The following is a 22,688-nucleotide window of genomic DNA, read 5'->3' as shown; positions in this document are numbered from 1 at the left end:
TTGGAAATATACCATATTCGATAGATGAGACAGAATGAAGAATAGACCGATTGCTTGGGCCTCCTTCCCTTGCCAGATGGCGGCTGGCGACTGGAGAGGAAGTCATTCGAGCACAGGAGAGTATCTTAGCGATATCTGGGAAGTGACTTGTAGGCAGAGTGAGCTGTTTCTGCACGAGGTTTGTCAGAGTTGCGATCTTGAGAGGATCGCTCAATAAATTGTGGTGTTGATTGATGTATCTTTGAAGGTAGCTTAGCTGGATCTTATCCCCTTAGTAAAGACGGGTCGATTTGTCAGTTGCCCATATGATTTGTCGACCAGTTAGTCGAGTGAGCTTTTGGTCGAGTGAACTGCCGAGAATGTGATCGAGCCGACTATTTGGGGAGTCGTCTTGACTTATAAGGGGTCGAGTAATCCCACACTTCGTGTCGATAAAAGAGGATTCGTTTCCTCGACGGGTCAATAGATTTGCCATTGGCTGGGCCTTTAGGCCACTAAGTCGGTTTGGACCATATGAAGTCAATCTTTCGACATCTTTATTTTTAAATGGTAAATTACCATTATATATATAATGATTGATCTTGATGGCTGTGACAACAACATGACTAATATTATATTAGCAACTATTAGAGGTGCCGATGAGCAGTATAATAATTTCAGAAATAAAAGGTTGAACTTGGTCGGTGAGTTGCTTAGTAGAGAGCTGTGGGCAAATATTCGTGTAGGCTGTCTGAAAGTCACAATGGATAGCTGATCCCCATCAAGCTTCAACAATGAAAGTTACAGTCAGATAACTTTCATGCCAACAAACGAGAGCTACGAACAGAGGACTTTTCACATAGATCAAGAAGGGTTACAAATCAACGACACTTCTGACAGCTGATGAAAACTCTATTCAGTAGTCTTCATAGTCAACCGTGAGAGTTACAATCTGTCGACTTTCACACCCCATAACAAGCAAAGATCAATGAGCAGTAGCCTTTACGATGTTGTAATGGATGAGGTTACAAGCCAACAACCTCTCCCAAACGCAAAGTCCACCTCTGCGTTTCCCAAACTCAAAACGTATACGAATTGTGCGTTCTCTAGTTGACATTCAACTCTGCAACGCAGAGTTAAAACACAAAACGCACAGACTATGCGTTCTTCAGCAAACACTCAACCCTGCGTCTCAAACTCAAGATGCGGAGTTGAGATTCAGCACACAAGCGGCCTGTGCGTTTCAAATCTCTAGTAGAGATTTAACTCTGCATCTCAAGCCTTAGGCGCAGAGTTAAGGCCCAGAACGCCAAGTTAGGCATTTGACTTGTTCAAACACATGTTGAACGGCCTAACAACCGTTTATCCCACGTTCTGAGGGATTCTCGCCCACATAGGAGCGGATTTAGGGGTTGGTTACACCCCTTATCCCCCTATAAATAACCGCATTACTCAACTGAGTAAGGGGTTGATCGGTTTTCACCATCAAAACTGCACAGAGCTGGAGATTTGGATCAAAACCACCTAAAGTTGGGCTGAGAGGGCGAGTTTTCTGAAGATCAAGGAACTGATCAGCAGTCAGTTAATCAAATCTCGGAGAATCTCTTCATCAACAACGGGTCTACTCGGCTATTAACCGAATTTTCGGTTCTAACAACTCTGTTACAGAGTTTTAACTCGTTCTGAGTTCTTAAACTCGTTAAGAGTTCTTAATTAGACTTGCAACGCAAGCTAATTACACTAATCGATCATTCGGTTTTCAACAACTCTTTTTAGAGTTTTCAACTCGTTTTGAGTTTCTTAAACTTGTTAAGAGTTCTAAACCGGATTCATCATATAAGTCAATTGTTCTCGTGAGATAGTACGGTCGGATCGTCAATGGAGAGCAAGTTCGACGCAAGCAATCGAAGGAGGCACTCCATCGCTACCAAGAAGAACCCAGTTTTAAACAAAGGGGAGAATCAAATTCATTCTCCTCTCTTTTGTAATCGGAATCCAAATTATAATCGATTTTGAGAGAATACAAATCAATTTTTTTTCATTTCTTTTACATCAAATTTTTTTCCATAAATAAAAGATGGCGACTCCGCTGGGGACTAGCTTCTCTAACGAAGAAGTGGTGGCGCAATCCGACGTTCACCTCACGGGAACCACCATCGAAACTCTCATCGTAGAGTTCGACCAAGCCAAGTACGAGGAGGCTCTCTCCTCTGGATCGCTTAGCCCTAAAGCTAGGCATGATACCCGTAGGATCTCTAAGGAGACCAAAACTACTGCTGAGACGCCGAAGAAAGCCCTCTCTTTTGGCCAAGATCTTAAACTCGCTCTTCTAGTTGAGGATTCTACACCCGTATCAACACGGCGTGTAATAGGTTGTAAGAGACCTATGATGGAGGAACATCCAACCAACGCAGACGACGCTACGACCAAGGCGTTGAAACAAGCTAAGAAAAACGCCGCTCGACGAAGGAGAAGATCTATACACCGAGCATACTTGCGGAATAGCCGAGCTACTGCCCAACGCGAAGATTGCGTTTCTGAACCCTTGCCCGAACTGTGCGTTTCTGCTCCAGAACGCACACTTCGTGGCAATGAACCCGATTATGAACCTCGGGTAATCCAACTTAAACGCGACCCTCAGTGGTGCATTGTTCAATCTAGACGCACACCTCAAGAGTGCGTCTCAAAACGTGATCTTCAAACGCACGTTCAATCGTCTAAACGCACACCACAACTGTGCGTTCAATCAAAACACGACCCTCAGGGGTCTGTTCAGTCCACCAAACTCTAAACGCACACCACAACTGTGCGTTCAATCAAAACACGACCCTCAGGGGTCTGTTCAGTCCACCAAACGCACACCACAAGTGTGCGTTCACAAAACACGACCCTCAGGGGTCTGTTCAGTCCACCAAACGCACACCACAAGTGTGCGTTCAATCAAAACCTGACCCTCAAGGGTCTGGTCAATTAACCAAATGCACACCACAAGTGTGCGTTCAACCAAAATTCGACCCTCAGGGGTCTGTTTCATCATCAAAACGCACACAACAAGTGTGCGTTCAATCAAAACACGACCCACAAAGGTCTGTTTCATTAGTTAAACGCAGGCCTCGGCCTCGTGTTTATAAACCTAAACGCGACTCTCGCGTTTCTTCTCAAGAACACGACATGGTCCGTCGAGTTCAAGAGAATAAGCATGGATTTAAGGTTCATGTCCAACCCACCCAGGGGCAGGGGGTTCCATCTCCACCCTCACAAAATTCATCACAAGTTTCTGATCTGTGTGAGCTACTGTCGAGAGGAAGGCCAACATAGCAAGTGGCTCATTCATGCCAATGTGAGCGGCTTATTTCCGCCGTCCTCTCCGAATGCAGCTGTTGTTCACCTACGCCTAGGCAATTCGTGTTCAATAGATTGACGAATGTCGTTAGACCTGCTAAACGACAACGTCGCCACAAAAAGAAGACCTCTGAAATCGAATATCCCGATGTTACTATCAACATGATCGACAGAGGAAAAGCCTCACATCCCGATTCTGATGAGTCACAAAAAAGTCATTCCCTGACTGTTCGGGAAATTTGTGATGAGTTCGAGGGAGTATACCGACACACTCGGACTCGGACAGGAGCTATCCGTTCGATTGACTATCAAAAGTTAGTCAAGGGGATTACGTCAAGTAATGAACATTCGGCAATAGCCGAATCTCAATCTTCAAGCTCTGTCGGAGCAGAAGAGGTTTCTGCTTATATGACAGGAAACCTCGAAGACCTAGTCAAAAGAGTGGACGAACATCACGTCATACTCCAAGCGCAACAAGAAACACTTCTTCAGATGAAGGATATGTTGGCTCAGCTCCTGGCTAAAAAAGGCCAAAAACCTGAATCTTCCCGGAGGACAACCTCCAAAGGGAAACAGAAAGTGACCGAACATTCAGATCGTGAGACTCACAACCTGAAATCCTCTTCTGAAAATGAGAAGGAGATGGAAAAAGAGCTACACCCTCAGTCCTTAAAGGTGGATGAACTGGAGGCTTGCCTCAATACAATCGCCAACAGAAGTGAGCTCCGCGAAGAAGGAGTGGTGCGGCCTTATCCTGCTGAGTGGGACACAGCTCCATACCCACCAAAGTTTAAAGCTCCAACCTTGCAACCATTCGATGGCACAGGATCACCAAATCAGCATATCTACTACTTCAAGTCTCAGACTGGAGATGTGGTGGCAAATGATGCCATCCTAACACGCTTGTTCATCGGCACTCTTAAAGGAGTGGCCTTTGAGTGGTTCATGAAATTGCCTGCCGGATCTATTCAGAAATGGGTAGATTTGGAAAGGCTTTTCTTGGCCAGGTTCTTCGAGGACGATACGGAAGTTTCGGTTCTGACTCTTCTCGCCACTAAGGAAAAGAAAGGAGAGTCCATCAAGACCTATGTTGAGAGATTCCGCAGCATGGCACTGCGATACCCGTCAGGTATAACCCAATCAACTTTGGTTGAAACTTACAGGCACAACTTGCAGACTCAGCTCCTTGCTCAGATGGGGGTAGCAGAATGTCGCTTCTGGAGGCAACTGGTATCGCAAGGAGAACAAGCTGAAGAGCTTGTCGCTCGAGTTAAAGCCGAAGAAGCTGCGCAACCGAAGCCGCAACAGCAACGTAATTAGCACAATGCCCAGCGGTCTAAAGGAAAAGAGACTTTGGCAACCGACGCTAACACACGAGCATCGCCACTTACTAAGCAAGGCAAGACACCGAATCAACAAAGAGCGCCCAAGCAGTATTCATTTAAGGAGGAGCATGTAGGTACCTTGTTCTAGTTACTGCAGAAGAATAACAAGCTACAGCTTCCTGAAATCAAGAAGCCGGATGAAGCAGGAAAGGTGGATGATCCTAATTATTACCGCTATCACAGGTTCCTAGGACATCCTACTAGAAGGTGCTATGTCTTTAAAGACATCCTCCAAAATTTGGTGAATGCTAATGTGCTCACCTTGAAGCCAGAGCAAAAGACCGTATCCACCAATATGATAGCGGTCCAATTCGGTGACTTCCCTCCGGTAGCGGCCGCAGATGGTGTTGTCCCCGTTCATAAAGGAGAAATGCACCTGAAAAATACTGACTTGTATAGTTAGAAGGAAAAAGGGTTGGTACCCCTCACTACTCCAAAAGGGGAGATCATGTGGGTACATCCCGACCTGGTAGAAGATTGGCAGAGGACGAAAACCACGTCCAAAAAGAAGGGAGGAAAGGCTAAATCATCCAACATGATTAGCCCCTCTGTTAATGAGAATGATGATCATCTCAAACCTCTTACCGATTCAGAGGAAGAGAGAATTGCCCTGGCAGCATACCCAGGAGACAACCCTGGCACTCGGTCTGGAAAGGCTTACTTGAGAGACTACAACCAGAATACTCAAGAAACCGATGAACAGCCCCAAGACGCTGGGGATTCTGTACCAAAGAAGCCGGCCGACAAAGAGAAACAAAAAGAGCTCCGATTCAACAAAAATCTCCACCAGGAACCCGGGGAGTCGAGCACTCCCTTCCAATTCAATGCCACGGCGCAGCTGGCTAACATACCGGCCAGGATTACTCTGTATGAGCTCTTGAGGTTATCCAAAACTACCAAGGAAGCTCTAATCGAAGCCTTAAAGAACACGGAGAGCTTCATCACCCAAGTCACTCCAATTCCCGAAGCTTCTGATGATCAAACTTGTCGGCAATGTCTGCAAGCGGCGAGAAGTTTACCCTGCATATCATTTACTCAAGAAGACATGCAGGTCAAACACAAGCACGACAGGCCGCTATACTACACAGGGTATATCGTATCCTCCGAAATCAGTCGTGTCCAAGTAGACCCAGGCTCAGCGCTCAGTATCATGCTTTATAGGGTCATGCAGGTCTTAGGGATTCCCATGCATCGACTAAACACTACTTAGACTAACATCTTCGGGTTCAATGCAAACAGCACTTGGCCCCTGGGGAAGATCAAACTCAGGTGTCAAATCGGAGATCTTAGGTCCGAAGTGACTTGTTATATCATAGATGCGGATACGTCCTACAATCTGTTGCTAGGACGACCATGGATACATGCAAACCGCATTGTTCCGTCTACCCTGCATCAAGTCATGAAGTATGCCAATGATGAGGGAGAAGTTCAAACTTTAATAGCAGAAAAATACCCTTTCCGTGGGGTGGAAAACTTTCACACCGATTCCATTTTCTACTTGGAATCCCAGGAGAAAGAAGATGTGGACAGTGGTAACGAAGCTGACATCGAACCAGATCCTGATGAAGATTATCCATGAGAGTTAAACCTCGATGTAATGGGTCAGGATGAGAGCAATAATAATGTACCGAGTGAGGGCGAATGGTGCATTAATGAAGATTTTATTTTGGCGTACTTATCTGATGTGTCCTCTAAAAATAAACAAATAGAAAATAATCCTAATGCAGGTACCAACTCATGGCACGCACTGTGTACAGATGCATCACTCACATTGCCAATTGAGTCATCCTTCGTGTCAGATGAAGAAGCAGAAGATGCACAAAAGGCTTTCTTCAAAGTCCCGTCCAAAAGGAAAGGGCAGAGGCCGATTCATTTTGGTCAAGTTAAACCCGAACAACTCAAACGAGGAAGTTCAGAGGAAGATGACGGAGTTCCCCAATTCCATTACCACGAACCCAATTCTATATATTTAATGAAATGAATGGGGTATAACTTTAATGAAAAACAGGGTTTAAACTTTGGGAAAGGAAGGCGAACCCCGATTCGAATGTCTCTAACCCCTGAAGGAAAACCTCCGGATTATTATCAAAAAACCGGAAGAGGCTTAGGTTATGTCACAACCCCCTCTGCCTCAGAAAATGAAATAAGCAATTATCTGCGTCAAGACCATTCATCCGAAACATCTTCTTAGGAATCTGACATCATTGTCGGACCTTTCTTTAAAAATCTGACTGTGAACATGGTTTCAACTAGTCATCCAGATGAAGATGCAGGGGGTGATGAAGGATTAATCGAATCAACCGACGATCCTTGGATCAAACGCCTCAACATCTTATGGGATATGTGCTTCAAACAATGCGAACCACCCACTGAAGATAAAGTGATCCAGGTCAACATGGGAGATGAATCCGACCCTAAGCCTATCTTTATAGCCGAAGACTTATCATCATTCGAAAAAGAGGACCTTATATCTCTCATCCGAGAATATATAGATGTCTTTGTTTGGAATTATGAAGATATGGCTGGTCTTGACCCAAAAGTGGCCATGCATCGTCTCAACATCGATCCGGATGCCAAACCCGTTAAACAACAGCAACGCCGGTTTTGTCCAGAGGTCATGGAAGCAATTGAGTCTGAAGTTAAAAAGCTTATAGACTCGGGCTTTGTTAGGGAAGAACAACACCATTGAGTCTGAAGTTAAAAAGCTTATAGACTCGGGCTTTGTTAGGGAAGAACAACACCCGGACTGGGTGACCAACATTATTCCAGTTCCCAAAAAGAACGGTAAGGTCCGGATATGCATCGACTTCCGTGACCTTAACGCAGCTTGTCCAAAAGACGAATTTCCTCTTCCTATCACTGACGTCATGATCGATAACACCTGCGGATATGAAAGGATGTCTTTCATAGACGAATTCTTCGGGTACAATCAGATCAAGATACACCCGAAAGACGAAAAACATACTGCTTTTAGAACACCACTGGGGGTGTATTGCTATACAGTAATGCCATTCGGCCTGAAAAACACAGGTGCAACTTATCAACGTGCAATGAACGCCATCTTTCATGAACACTTACGTAAGAAGATAGAATGCTACGTTGACGATATAGCAGTGAAAAGCCAACATAAAAGGGATCATCTTACAGACTTGAAGATAATGTTCGACATCATCCGAGCATATCAACTGAAGATGAACCCGAAAAAATCATTCCTTAGGGTATCAAGCAGAAAATTCCTAGGATTTATCGTCACATCCAAGGGAATCTCTCTCGACCCTGAAAAAGTGCATGCTATCTAAGGCATGCCACCTCCAAAGAATCTTAAAGAACTTAGGGGTTTTCAAGGGAGGCTAGCCTACATTCGGAGATTCATATCGAATCTTTCAGGCTGATGCCAACCCTTCTCTAAGCTCGTGAAGAAAGGAGTATCCTTTGTTTAGGATGAGGAATGTCAAAAAGCATTCGAGGAGATTAAGAGATATCTCACTCAACCGCCAGTTCTCGTGGCCCTAATATCAGGAAAGCCATTCCTGTTGTATGTGAGAGCCATGGAACATTCTCTTAGAGCTTTGTTGGCCCAGAACAACGATTAAGGGCAAGAGCAAGCCATCTACTACTTGAGCAGAACCATGATGGGAGCCGAACACCGGTATAATCCAGTCGAAAAAGAATGTCTCACTTTGGTATTCGCAGTTCAAAAGATGCGACATTACCTAGTTGGACAAACGATTCACGTCATCTCTAAGGCGAATCCCTTGAGAGTGCTGATGATGAAGCCATCATCTCTAAACTGCCGACTAGCCAAATGGGCCATTCTCTTGTCACAATATGACATGCAATTCATGCCCCAAAAAGCGGTCAAGGGTCAAGCATTAGCAAATTTCTTAGCTGATCACCCGGTGCCAGGGACATCTAAGTTGTATGAAGAATTGCCCGACGAAGTCGCTGAAGCTTGTGTAACTCAAGAAACTACGCAAGTGTGGAAATTATTCTTTGACGGTGCATCTAGAGCAAATCCTCATGGAGCAATTACTGCAGGAGTGGGGGTCGTACTCGTTTCCCCGAACGGCCATGTGATCCCAAGAGGGTTTTCCCTAATCGAGCCCTGCACCAACAATGTAGCCGAGTATAATGCTCTGTTATTAGGAATGCAATTTACCGAAGAACTTAATATTCAGCACCTCGAAGCTTACGATGACTCTCAGCTCATCGTTAATCAAGTTCGAGGGGAATACGAAGTGCGTCACGAGGATCTAATCCCGTACTACGTCGCAGTGCTAAAGCAAGCTAAAAAGTTTGAAGGTTTCTTTATTGAGTACATTCTGCGGGATCAGAACGCTTATGCGGACGCTTTAGCCTCTTTGGCAACTTCATTAGCATTACCACCAGGGGCTGAAACAATGATTCCAGTCACGGGATGCGAGTTATACTGTTACAAGATTCCTATAGAGGAAAGCTCAGACAAGACAACGACAGGAGAAGTCTGTACAACCTCCATGGAGTTCGAATTTAGGGATTGGAGATTCCCATATATCAACTATGTCCTGTATGGAATTCTTCCTGATGACCCTAAGGAAGCAGCCTCTATCAAACGAAAGGCTCTCCGATTCTATTACGATGCGGTTTCTCAAATCCTGTATCGTAAGTCACATGATGGAGTTTTGCTTCGATGCCTCTCTCGAAAGGAAGCAAAAGAGGCCCTCAAGGAGGCCTATGATGGAATGTACGGAGCTCACCAACCTGGAGTTAAGTTGGGGGATCGCCTCCGACGAATTGGTTATTACTGGCCAAAGATGTTCTCAGACGCAGTTGATTACGCTAAACGTTGTCATGCGTGTCAGATTCATGGGGATTTTATCCACCAAGCGCCAGGTAACTTACATCCCACATCGGCATCTTGGCCGTTTGAAATGTGGGGCATGGATATTGTGGGACCAATCTCTCCTCCGACTTCCAAAGGACACCGGTTCATTCTGGCAGTAACCGATTATTTCTCCAAATGGACGGAGGCAATCCCACTAAAAGAAGTCAAGACAAAGAATGTGATTAAGTACATCAAATATCACGTCATCTATCGCTTTGGGGTCCCGAGACGAATAGTTCACGACAACGGGACACAATTTGTCAGCTTTGGGTTTCAGAGATTTTGTGATAAGTTTAGAATCCAGAGTATCGCATCCACGACATATTATCCGCCCGCGAATGGTCTTGCGGAAGCTTTTAACAAGACTATCGTAAAGCTTCTCAAAAAGTTTGTTTCCAAAAACCGACGCGATTGGGACGAAAGACTGGGAGAATGCCTGTGGGCTTACCGTACGATGGTGAGGACCCCTACAAAAGCAACGCCGTTCTCTTTAGTATACGGTTGTGAAGCTGTACTACCCCTAGAGATTCAAATCCCTTCCCTGAGAGTCGCGATTACAACTGGACTAACAGAAGAAGAGAAACATCAACGACGTCTGCAAGAACTTGAAGCCTTAGACGACAAACGACTTCAAGCTCAACAACAGATCAAATTATATCAAGACCGTATTTCTAAAGCCTACAACAAAAAGGTTAAAGAACGGATTTTTAAGAAAGGCGATCTAGTTTTGGCCAACAGACGACCCATGGTGATGACACACAAAACCAAAGGGAAGTTTAATCCTAAGTGGGAAGGGCCCTTCGTAATAGAATCAGTCTATTCGAATGGAGCTTATCGCCTCATTGATCAAAAAGGAGACAGGCTCATGATGCTAATTAACGAGAAATTTCTTAAAAGATAATTTCTATAAATCATGCTGCCCCCTAAACTCCAGCCAAGTTAGGCTGGGGGTTGCCAATTCATAGTATATTTTGGGAATAAATTTTTATTTTCCTATCTTGTATGTCGTCATGTTAACATTACACCTCTGACGATTGAAATTTTCTGGAATTATTCTAAGTGGTAATAAAGAGAATTTTGTTTTCATGCTAAGTTAACACTACACTTACATCATTTGCATTACTTTTCATTGTCCTGAACTAGATTTCAACAAAAGAGATGATGAGAGGAAAAATGATATCATTTTCATTCAAACTTGTTAATCTAAATACAAAGCGATGACAATTGAAATGAAAACGATACAAAATTATTCCCTAGCTAAAAATCAATTCAAATCCTAAGCGTTGGGGCCCATCAGCCTAAAGGACTTGAGCTTAGATTTCAAAGCCGATATCTTATCCTCACGAGCCTTCTTGACTTCTTCTGTTATCTTGCTCTTGAGCTCCTCTTCATTTGGTGCTGCTTCTGCAATCTCTCACCTAATCTTATCGGCAGCAACAAGTTCATCGCAATAGCGTTTAAAAAGCCCGTCACAGTAAGCAGCTAACCCTTTTATAACTTCCATATCGTCAGCTAACTGAGCATTTATCTGAGGTAACTCAACACCAGCACGGGTAAGCTCTGCTGCAGTATCTCGGATGCCCGTAGCAAAACTGCCCAGGTCCACTTGTACTTGGAGATGTTCCCCACGCAGGCGGGCAATACGAGATTCTGTTTCAGACAGACTCTTCTGAAGAGCCTCTTGATGTTGTGTTTTCAAAGCTTTGGCCTGAGAAAGAGCCCGATCCACTTCTGGTTCTATGTCGTCGCGTTAAAGCATTGAAAGGAATTCCAATTCATATTCTAGAATAACAATGCTCTCACGACAATTGTCAGTCCATAATGCATTCCCCTGGTTCCTAATCTTGGCGAGACACTCCAGCAGATGGGGTTCAAAAACCTTGAAACTCATGTCCCTGAGGCTAACGACGTCGATAGTCATTTGCATCCAATGCTCTAATTGTTCGATAAGCTTCCTCAAAGTTTCCGAGCTTGGGGGTGGAGCAGTCGGATAAATAAAGCAATTCGCATAATCAGTGTGAATGGGGCGATGGTCAGCTTCAGAAGATAATTTTTCGGGCATATTTGATAATGAGCCTGGGGTGGCCGACCCCTGCCCACTTGTTGTCATCTCAAGATTGGGAGGAGCAGATTGAAACATAGTATCCCCTCTGTTCTTAGGAGATGCAGCACGCGCCGACCTTATGGCATCCCCCATCAACTTGGCTTTATTGGAATTCTTAGCTGCGCTGGGTTTTCGCTTGCGAATTCCCTTCTCATATTCGCCTTCCTCCTCAGCATTAAGAGCCCACTTCCCTGATGATCTCAAGGAGTGAGGCTCATGAGGGGGTTCTCCCTCGAGAACCTCTTTGGTGACCTCTTCTTCAGAAGGCTTAGCAGCGGGTAATTCCTCTGGGATCTCCTCGATTCCGACCGCCTCTCGTTCGCAGGAAAGATAATCCTCTATCCCTGGTAATCGAGTCCTGGCAGAACCACTTCTCAATTTATAAAGTTCTCGGATTTCATTTATGCATGAAGCATATATATCGTATTCGGGGATTTGAGAAGCTTTGTCAAACCAGCCACGGAAGTCAGCTACGGTTGAGCAGCTAGGTGGCAAACTGGGCAGAGTGAACTGCGCATGAGTCCCTCTGGCAGAAAAGAAATACCAAGCACGGGCACCTTCATATAAATTCCCGATGTGAGCTAATCGCGGATTAGGGTTACCAACATAAAGCTGGTCATACCCGAACTGTCGAGCAAAACGTGAAGGAACGTAAGGCTCAATTATGCATCTCGCACATAGTCGGAAAACCAGGTAGCCCACTCTGATAGTGAGAAACCATTGGAAGGTCCATGTGTTTAAAAGCGAGGACCCTTTGAAGACTACATCGCCAAACTTCGGGCCTTCTTCTTCAGCCCCATCAAAACAAGGGCGGCAACAAAAAAGATTATAATTGTCTTCCAAAGACAAGAGTTGTCTAACCCGGGCTATGTACACGGTCATCCATGTGGCTGACTCAAGCCTCTGTACGAAAGGAACAGAGGTGTCATTATCATGTATGATCCCCGTCATTAAAGAGGGACAATGCAGCACAAACAAAGCCACTAAATAAGTATAGGGCATTGGTGCACGGGGTTGGGGAGTCTTCCAAACTTTCCTCCCAGCAATATTCATCTCCTTGACATCAAGGAATTCATAAATCAAATCCCTCAAGCCTCTTTGCAGACAACCTGTCATTGCAGAGAGAAGACTTAGAGGTCTCCCATGAGCCAGGAGAACGGTTGGATAGACCACCTCAACCAAGATCGATTCAGCCGGTTTCGACGGCACGACGCACCGCTTCAACCATAGCATCAGGAAGCCAGCAAGGAGAGCCGCGTCAGAGATGAGAATTGCAGCTTGATGATGAAAACTTTTAAATTCACTGTCAGCTTCAAATCCATCTTCTAAATACTTGTTCTTATAAGTAGCATTAGGAGCCTTGATACGAGCTTTAATGCTCTTAGAAGAGTTTACAGCAAGATGAGCCACCTTCAAATCTTTTTGACCCAAATTCTGAAATAAATAATCTGCCCAGGCAGTATGCATGAGACCACCCCCACGCATCCCGGTGATCTGAGCGCAGATGTGGAAATGACATATCAACTCCTAAAAAGTGCTGTATATCTCTGGATGAGCAGTCCTCAGGATGGAAAGCTCTTCAGTTGTTGGAACAAATTCTTCATAGGGCATTTGCCTAAAGGATAGTCCTGATACTGCATGCATCTCGTGGAGAGAAAATCCCAACTCCCCGACGGGCGTGAAAAAGGTACAGCTATCCGGATTATACCGCTCCAGCATAGCAAAGAGAAAGGGATAATTCTGAGCGATTCCGCGACTTGTAGCCTGTACTGGTATTGTAAGGTCAGACTGAGCGAGAGGCTCTTTGAGTTCTTCAAGAACAAAATCCACCATCCGGGTCCACCAGCCATCCTCTCTAGAGAACAACCAACCAGGGGAACGAAAGGCTTGTGCAGGAAATTCTCCTCGAGCAGCAATTAACTGGCGTATGAAGATGTTCGCCGAAAGAGGCGCCTCCTAAGCAGAGTCCTTTTTCTCAAATCTGCCAGGCCTCAGACCCTTGAGTTGCCCACCAATGTGTACCCGGGATGATCGACCAGATCCAAATGAAATGTTCTCCTTCTCCTTGACAAGGTCGAAGGCCAAACCTCGGCGACTACCGACACTCAGAAAGTATGAAAGTGGGTACATTCTCTTCATACTTGGAAGAAAGAATAAACGATCATCAATTCTTCGCAGCATCCGGGAATCTTCTACATACCCAACTTGGCCATCAGTAGATATATGGTCTCCAAACAAAAACGAGGGTTTGATAAATTGATCCAGACCCGCAGGGGTTTCTAGATCCAGATTAGTGATCAGAGCCCTAAGGGTGGAACACCCGGCAAACCTAATTAAATGTGCCCGCTCCAAGCTAGGGAAAGTGCATAGAGGAATCTCTCTGTGAAGACCAAAAGGTCTCCCCACTTCTGGATCGTCAGTATAACTGAAATGTTGCTCTGGCAGAAGGGGCACGTTGGGAAAAAGCACTGCGAAATCAGGAACAAATAGTTAGTAACAGAAATAGATTGCTAACACGAAAATTAGGTTATAACACGAAAGACAAATTCTACGTGTCAAGCCTTAAACACAAGGGCCAACCCTTGTATCAATACTTGAACGCAGAGGTTGAACCCTGCGTTGTAACACTTGAACGTAGAGGTTGAATCCTGCGTTGTGATATTCAGACGCAGAGGCCAAGACTCATGTTCAACATAGAGTCTTAACTCTACGTTTTCTAAACGCAGAGTTTTAACCCTGCGGTCTCCAATTTTAACGTACTCAACTCTACGTTTTCTAAACGCAGAGTTTTAACTCTGTGGTTTCTAATTTTAATGTGGAGACTCAACTCTACGTTTTCTAAACGTAGAGTTTTAACTCTGCGGTTTCCAATTTTAACGTGGAGACTCAACTCTACGTTTCCTAAACGCAGAGTTTTAACTCTGCGGTTTTTAAGTTTAACACGGAGTTGCAACTCTGCGTTTTTGACAGAAACGAGTCATCTTCCTCGTTGACAAGAACCCATCTAGGGTTTTCAGAAAACTTACCGAAACAAGTTGCCATGACCACTACTTACCACAACAGCGGGCCCGTATGACAGTGACGGCAATGTCGAAGCGCTCGTGAGAGCCGCAACATCACCGGTGTTCTCGGCCGGCGATGTCTCCAAAGCCGCCTTGGTGATCTTCTTGGAACCCGAATGTTCTCGGCCGGCGATGTCTCCAAAGCCGCCTTGGTGATCTTCTTGGAACCCGAACTCATCCTCCTGGCCGCCATGCGTGTAGGTGATCGGAGAAGACGGAGTTTGTCGGAGAATCAATTAAAACTCAAACGAGAATTCTCGTTCTTGGAATCAAGCCAAAAGTAGAAAGAGTCAAATGACTCTTGATGTGACCACACAGGTCTATTTATAACAGCCACCAAGCTGTTAAATCGGTGCGGGATTCTAGGAGAGAATCCCAACCATCGCTGAAACGCGATCTTTCGCGTTAATAGATAAAGTCGGTTGAACTTTAACGCAAAGTTCACCTCTGTGTTCAAATTCTTCAAACGCCAGGCCTAGACCTGCGTTATGATGGTTCTTAACTCTGCGTTTCGAACCTCAAATGCAAAGGTTACCTTTTGCATTGCCAATCCTAAACAAAGGATTCACCTTTGTATTGTCAAACGTGACACTTATTCTCTAAGTTCATGAATTCTTTTAACAGAACATTGTTAAACTGCTGTATTTCCTCAGCAGGATCTAAATTCTCGTCACGTTAATATTACACCTCTGACAAAATCAACTTATCGACTCTCCTCAATAGAGCGATAAGTCCTCAAATTGCCCCGATCGTAATATTTCTTCTTGTCATGTTAATATCACACCTCTGATAAAATCAACTTATCGACTCTCCTCAATAGAGCGATAAGTCCTCAAATTGCCCCGGTCGTAATATTTCTTTCTTGTCACGTTAAAATTACACCTCTGACAAAAATCAACTTATTGACTCTCTTCAATAGAGCGATAAGTCCTCAAATTGCCCCGATCGTAATATTTCTTCTTGTCATGTTAATATCACACCGTTGACAAAATCAACTTATCGACTCTCTCCAATAGAGCGATAAGTCCTCAAAATTACCCCGATCGTAATATTTTTTCTTGTCATGTTAATATCACACCTCTGACAAAAATCAACTTATTGAATCTCTTCAATGGAGCGATAAGTCCTCAAAATTGCTCCGATCATAATATTTCTTCTCGTCATGTTAATATCACACCTCTGACAAAATCAACTTATTGACTCCCTTCAATAGAGTGATAAGTCCTCAAAATTACCCCGATCGCAATACTTCTTCTTGTCATGTTAATATTATACCTCTGACAAAATTAATCCATTAACTCTCTCCAATAGAGTGATGGATCCACAAATCTCTGTTATGTTAACAAGATACCTCTAACAGTTCCAACTCGTTTGAACCATTTAATTCTTCTCCATAAGAATAACAAATGTTCATATACAAATCCCCAATAGATTAAGATTTTCTAAAATTATCATGAACGATAATAAAGAGAATTTTAAGTTGGCACTTGCAGATTTCTTTCAGTGTTGATAATAAAAAATATAACACAGGAAGAATTCTATTGAGCGAATCACATCCTAAGGGAGTGATGAGTATCCATCCCCAACAAGTTAAAATATTTCTAGAATTATCTCAAAAGATAATAAAGGAAATTTTATAAATTGAGCATTTCTCATATAACTTCATTGTTGCAAGTCAGAACACGACACATGCAATAAATAGAAAAAAGCCAAAATCACTCTTTTTATTTTACTCAGAAATATTAAGAAGTGATACAAAAGCCCTGTTCTCATCAAACAAAAGAAGCAATACACGGTTAAGCTTTCGGATCAGTAAAAGTGAAAGACGCAAGCCGGGACTTAATAGCAGATAGTCTTTCTTCGTGAGTGGCCTGCACCATTATCTCGGCTTTCTTCTTAAGGGTGATCTCATCCGGCGCCATCGCAATAGCTGTCTTTTGGATAAGTTCAAGGTCCTGGACCGACGAACGATAGGTGGCGTAGGACTTCACGCTTTCTAAAGTGAGACTCTTTAAAATCTCTTCTTCTCACGCCAGCTCAGCCCTGTGTCGAGCTATCTCCGCCTCTAGTCGATCAATGGCCGTCTTGGACGTTTGTATAGCAGCATTAGAAGCATCCACAGCGTTTTGCTTTTGAATGCATTGCCCCTGTAAGGATGCAATCTCAAGCTCCCTTTCGGTGATAGTTTCTTGAAAAGTTTCGTATTGGCGAGTTGCTTCAGCCTTTAGGCCATCAAAAACTAATGTAGTTTGGGCAGCAAGATCGGCGCAACGCAATTCTTCCAAAGCCCTCAGATCTTTTTCCAACCGAGAGATGTTCTCGGAGTATTGCTAAAACCAACGAGCGTCTTCAACGTATCGAATGCCGTTCAAAAAATACATAAGTATGGGCTTAAAAGAATCAAACGAAGCTCGTCCGTCACTGACTCCCTCAATCGCCATCTTCATCGTATCCTCCAAAGGCCGTATGAGAATTTTAAGCATGGAGGGAATGAATGCTGGATTTAGAGATGCCACAGGAGATGTAATCGGAGAGCCTAAAATGGTGGACCCTAACGCCAGAACTGTCGGTGACGATCGCGAAGAAGTTGGGAAAGCCATAGAGATATCCAGTTGTGAAGGACTGGAAGGAAGAACCATGAGTGCCCCTGTTTGGGTTGAACTCAGCGCACTCTCCGTCCCCGCAGACTTAAGAGAAATCATTAGCATGGGGGATTCTTCTTATAAAGAGGTAGTCGTTACCGGCGTTGGCTCGGGGAGAGAAGCAGCTGCTGCTTGCTGTTCAGGAGACAAAGTCTTATCGGCGGCCTCGCGGGTCGGAGAACCTATACAAAAGAATAGTTAGTACAAAAGAAAGAGAAGTCTATAGAAACCAGCGGCCGTGATCTTTACCAAGCGGGGAGGAAGGAATATAAGCAGACGCCTTGTCAGAAGAGGGTGGTGGCGGATTAGCCCAGCCGATGGAATCTTCATCACTTTCTCCTTCCTCCTCATTACCATCACCTTCCTCCTCATCAGCATCATCGCTACGGGAAGAGGTCCCATAGTCTAATGGTTCCTCATCATTCTCCATCGATAATCCAGGAGAACTTGCAGTGGCATCCGCTTTAGTCATAATGCCAGTCGTTGGGCTAGGAATAGCAGCCTCCGTCTGTGGTAGTAACACAGAAGCAGCAGGAGATTGACTTTCATTTGCAGGAAGCCTAGTCTCTCTAACAGGAGACACTGCAAGTGATGTCTCCAGAGTAGCATCTGAAGCCTGATCTGGAAATGGTGAAATGACAGGGTCCATAGTAGGAGAAGACTCCACATCCCCAATCAATGACTCGTCCCCGCCCTTTTCTTCCAAAGGATGATAAGAAGAAAATTCACTGGAAAAAGAGGGACCCTCAGAGCGAAGTCCTGTGTGGAGGGGTTGATTGGCAACAACAGATTCTTGTTCCTCCTCTCTCCCAGCAGACTTGAAAGCATCCACCATTAGTTTCTGAGAAGGAGGGTCTACTAATAGTTTCCTACGAGTACGTTTCTCGTACTGAACTGCTTCTTCTTCGGTAAGAGCCCTCTTTCCAGCTGCTTTTGTTCTTAGAGTTTCAGCAGCCTTTGGGTTTGCTACTGGAGCACTCTCTAGTTCCAGATCTCCTACTCCTTCTTCAGCCTCACCTTCATAAGATAAAAACTCATTGATTCCCTTCAGACGAGATACCCGGGATCCCCTTCTGGATGAGTACATCTTCCTAATTTCCCGTAGCCCCGACAAATTCAACTTGTAATCAGGTATCTTGGAAGCTGTGTGATACCAATTACAGAAAGCTATGGAGAGGAGAGAATTAGGCGTCTTGTGAGGTAACCTAAAGGTAGCTCCAGTGCAGCCTGCGGTAGAGTAGTACCAGGCCCGAGCCCCTTCGTATATGTTACCAACAATTGCAAGTTGACTCCGGGGGTTCCCAATGTATAATTGATCGTACCCAAATTGCCGAGCAAATCTGTACGGTTGATACGACTCGATTATATATTTATCACATTGTCTAAGGAGAAGATAACCTGGTCTAATGTTCAAGAGCCAGTGGAAAACACCTCCATCTAAATGGGTAAAACCATCCGAGCCGGCTGTATCCTGGAACACTTGCCCGTAGCCACCACCTTCAAAGTCTGGGAAACAGCGGAATAGGTGATAATTGAGATCTCTTGACAAGATTTGATGGACCCTCACTACATATGTGCCCTCCCAAGTAGCTCCTTCCAATCTCTGTACAAAAGGGACGAATCCTTCATCCGAAGAAGATGGGGCACTCATCAAAAGAGGACAGTGGGATACATACCATGCCATCAAATAGGTATACGGCAAAGGAACTCGAGGATTTGGTATCACCAAACTTTTCTTTCCTTCAGAGTCTATCTCCTTCACCTGAATGAATTCGAGACACAACTCCCTCAAACCATGCTGCAAACAGCACGTCATAGCTGAAAGTAAGTTCACAGGTCTCCCGTGAGCTAAGAGGACAGCCGGGTAGACTACTTCTATCATCACAGCATCTACGGGCCTCGTAGGGACGACACATCGCTTTAGCCATAGCATGAGAAAGCCCGCCAACAAGGCCATGCCAGAAAGAGGCACAACAGCCTGGTGATGGAAACTTTCAAACTCAGTCTGCGCAGGGAAATCCTCTTCTAATCCCTCGTTGACATAATGGGCCGTAGCGTCGTTGATCAAAGCTTGGATCATCTCAGGGGTACTCACGCTCCGGCGAGACACAGCGGCAGTTTTGTGGGACAAATGCTAGAATAGATATTCAGCCAAGGATAACTGCTTTATACCACATCCTCGTGTCCCCGTCAGTTGGGTGCAGATTTGAAAATGACACATTACTTCCCATAGAGTGTCATAGACGTCAGGATGCATCTCCTTCAAAATCCTAAGCTCATTTGACCCCGGGATGAACTCCACATAGAGCAAGTCTCCAAAGGGAAGACCCAAAACGTCATACATTTCGTGGAGGGCAAACCCTAATTCCCCCACAGGTGTGAAAAATGTACACGTCTCCGGGTTGTATTTCTCCAGAACAGCGAAAAAATTATAATAGTTGTAGTCAATGCCGCATCTGGTAGCCATTATAGAGCAACCAAGTCCAGATTGAGCTAATGATCCCTCTAACTCTGTCATCACGAATTCCGTCATTCGTGTCCACCATCCTGTCTCGGTAGAGTGTACCCATCCAGGAGCCCTAAATACTGAGGAAGGGAACTCTCCTTTCACGGCCAGAAACCTCCGCATAAAAGTGTTGGCTGTGCTAGCTGTTTCCCCTAAAGGATACCCCCGTGAGAATAAGCAGGGCTCCAAAGCTGACACCTGTCGATTGTAACCTACAGTGTGTACACCTGTGTAAGTCAAAGCCCCGATAGCTACCCCATCCTGCTCCCGGACAAGGTCCTAATCCATATGTCGAGGGACGGAAGCACACTGATAATAAGCGATAGGAAACATCCTATGCATATCAGGAAGGAAGAAGCGACGATCTCCTATTTTCCTCAACCACTTATAATGGCCGTCAGTCACAATCTCTTTTTTGATGACGACATGATCGCCAAACAGGAATGTCGGTTTGGTGAGCTTTTTGCGGGAGTCGGTTTCGAATTTGGCATCTGTCACCAAAATCCTGAGTACAGCTGGGCTTGGATGGGAAATCAGGGTAACACGATCCTTGTCTGCATCCTAAAAAATTAGGAGTTCCTGACGCAGATTGAATTGCATATTTACATCCACACCACCCTCGCGCCCGAAATGGCGATGAAGAGTAAGAGGTTTGTGGGAGTAAGGCACTGCAAAAGAGAAAAGTACTCAATTAGTCAACGAGGAAATAAAACAAAGGGAACCTTAGTCAAAATCCTTAGAGAAGTGAAAGCTTTCGAACGCACAGTTCAAACCTGGCGTTGAATTTTATCAACGTAGAGGTCGAACTTTGCGTTAAGTTTTCGAACGCACAGTTCAAACCTGGCGTTGAATTGTATCAACACAGAAGTCGAACTCTGCGTTAAGCTTTCGAACGCACAGTTCAAATATGGCGTTAGAATTTTATCAACGCAAAGGTCGAACTCTGCGTCAAGCTTTCAAACGCACAGTTCAAATCTGGCGTTAAAATTTCATCAAACGCAGAGGTCGAACCCTGCGTCGAGCTTCCAAACGCACAGCCCAGACCATGCGTCAAAACTCATTAACACAGAAGTCGGACCCCAACGTTTCAAATTCGAAACGCAAAAGTTCCAACTCTACGTTACAATATCAAAACGAGTCATCTTCCTCGTTCACAAGAACCCATCTAGGGTTTTTAGAGAACTCGCCGAAGCAAGTTTTGTGGCCATGAAGGTCGATACTCACCACCGATGAGGGAAGTCTGTGCCGATGGCGCACTAGCCTGAGTTCCATCACCACCGACTGCCGAGATCGGCCGAGAACGCAGAGCAGCGGCAACAACCAATCTTTGATGAGAGACGGTCTTCTTTCTCGGACCCATTAAGGATGATGATCGGAGAAGATGAACAGGGTTCACCGGAGTTCAAAACGAAATCTTCGTTAAGCTTTTCGAGAAAAGACAGATGAAAAGTCAGATGACTTTTGATTTGACCTAGCGGTCTATTTATAGACAGCTATGAGCTGTCGAATCAAGGGGAGATTCTAGGTCCAGAATCCTGCCAAACGTGGCCTGTGCGTCTGCGTTGGTTGAGCTTCTGAACGCAGAGTTCAACTATGCGTTTTAATTGTCAAGCAAGCGAATCCACCTGTGCATTTTAAACGCCACTAAATGGATTTCTCGACGTTTAAAGCCAAGACATAGCTTTAAATAAATAGAGGGAAGCAGATGTGGCCATCTAGGTGACCAAAGCCGAGAAGAAACAGACGACTCCACTGAGGAGTCTATTGGAGGAATGATGTGGCCATCTAGGTGACCAAAGCCGAGAAGAAACAGACGACTCCACTGAGGAGTCTATTGGAGGAATGCAAATAGATTACAATCAACAACATTCGAGAAGAAACAGACGACTCCACTGAGGAGTCTATTGGAGGAATGCAAATAGATTACAATCAACAACATTAAAATCATCTTGCTCGATCTGACATGCCACTCATTCTTCTAAGTGGCTTAACATTCCCACCAAGATTATTGAAGACACGATCTGACGCACAACTCATTCTTCTAAGTGGCTTAACATCCCAACAAAAAGTAATGATGATATTTCTAAAATTATCACCACCAGTTGAGCTAATCAAGAAAAGAGATAAAGTGGATTCCTCTGAGGCTGCCCTCCGGACTAAACTTGGGATAAAGCCATTCTCATATGGGCTTGCGATTCTCTCTGTCTATGACAATGGATCTGTCTTAAGCCCAGAGGTACTCAACCTCACAAAGGATGACCTCGTTGACAAATTTGTAGCTGGTGTTCCTATGGTTGCTTCGCTGTCCTCGACTCTTTCTTACCCAACTCTTACAATTGCGCTTCACATGTTCGTCAATGCCTACAAGAACGTTCTTGCTGTTGCTGTTGACACTGAATACACTCTCACACAGGCTAAGAGGGTGAAGGAGTATCTAAAGGATCCGAGCAAGTTTGCTGTTGCTCTGTTGCATCTGCTGAGAATGCTACTACTCTTGCCTCCAAGGAAAAAGAGAAGAAGGACGAGCCTGTCGGCGAATTTGATGATGACTTGGGATTTAGTTTATTTGACTAAGTTCATTGTCATCAAAACTCAAAAGCGATCTTGTTTGGTTCAAAGAAACAGAATTTCAGCATTCCAACAACCAAGTTCGCAATGTCTTCGAATCAGACGAAGTGAATAACCAACCAACTAAAATTTTGGGATCCAAAGTATTCCAAAAATTCGTCCCAGTCAACCGCGAACTTTCGAAAACTTTGGAGGGGGTTCTGTAGGCTGTCTAAAAATCACAATGGATAGCTGAT

The 22,688-nt window shown here is 44.6% G+C and overlaps 1 pseudogene; it reads left to right on the top strand.

Moving 5' to 3' along the window:
* Nucleotides 1–20,274: 20,274 nt before the first annotated feature.
* Nucleotides 20,275–22,458, top strand: LOC109827657 (annotated as a pseudogene).
* Nucleotides 22,459–22,688: the final 230 nt, after the last annotated feature.

The sequence above is a fragment of the Asparagus officinalis genome, unplaced genomic scaffold (assembly GCF_001876935.1).
Source record: "Asparagus officinalis unplaced genomic scaffold, Aspof.V1 AsparagusV1_Un345, whole genome shotgun sequence".
In the NCBI taxonomy this organism is placed as follows: Eukaryota; Viridiplantae; Streptophyta; class Magnoliopsida; order Asparagales; family Asparagaceae; genus Asparagus; species Asparagus officinalis.
Note: the sequence above shows the minus strand (reverse complement) of the source record. Positions and strands in the feature narration are given on the sequence as shown.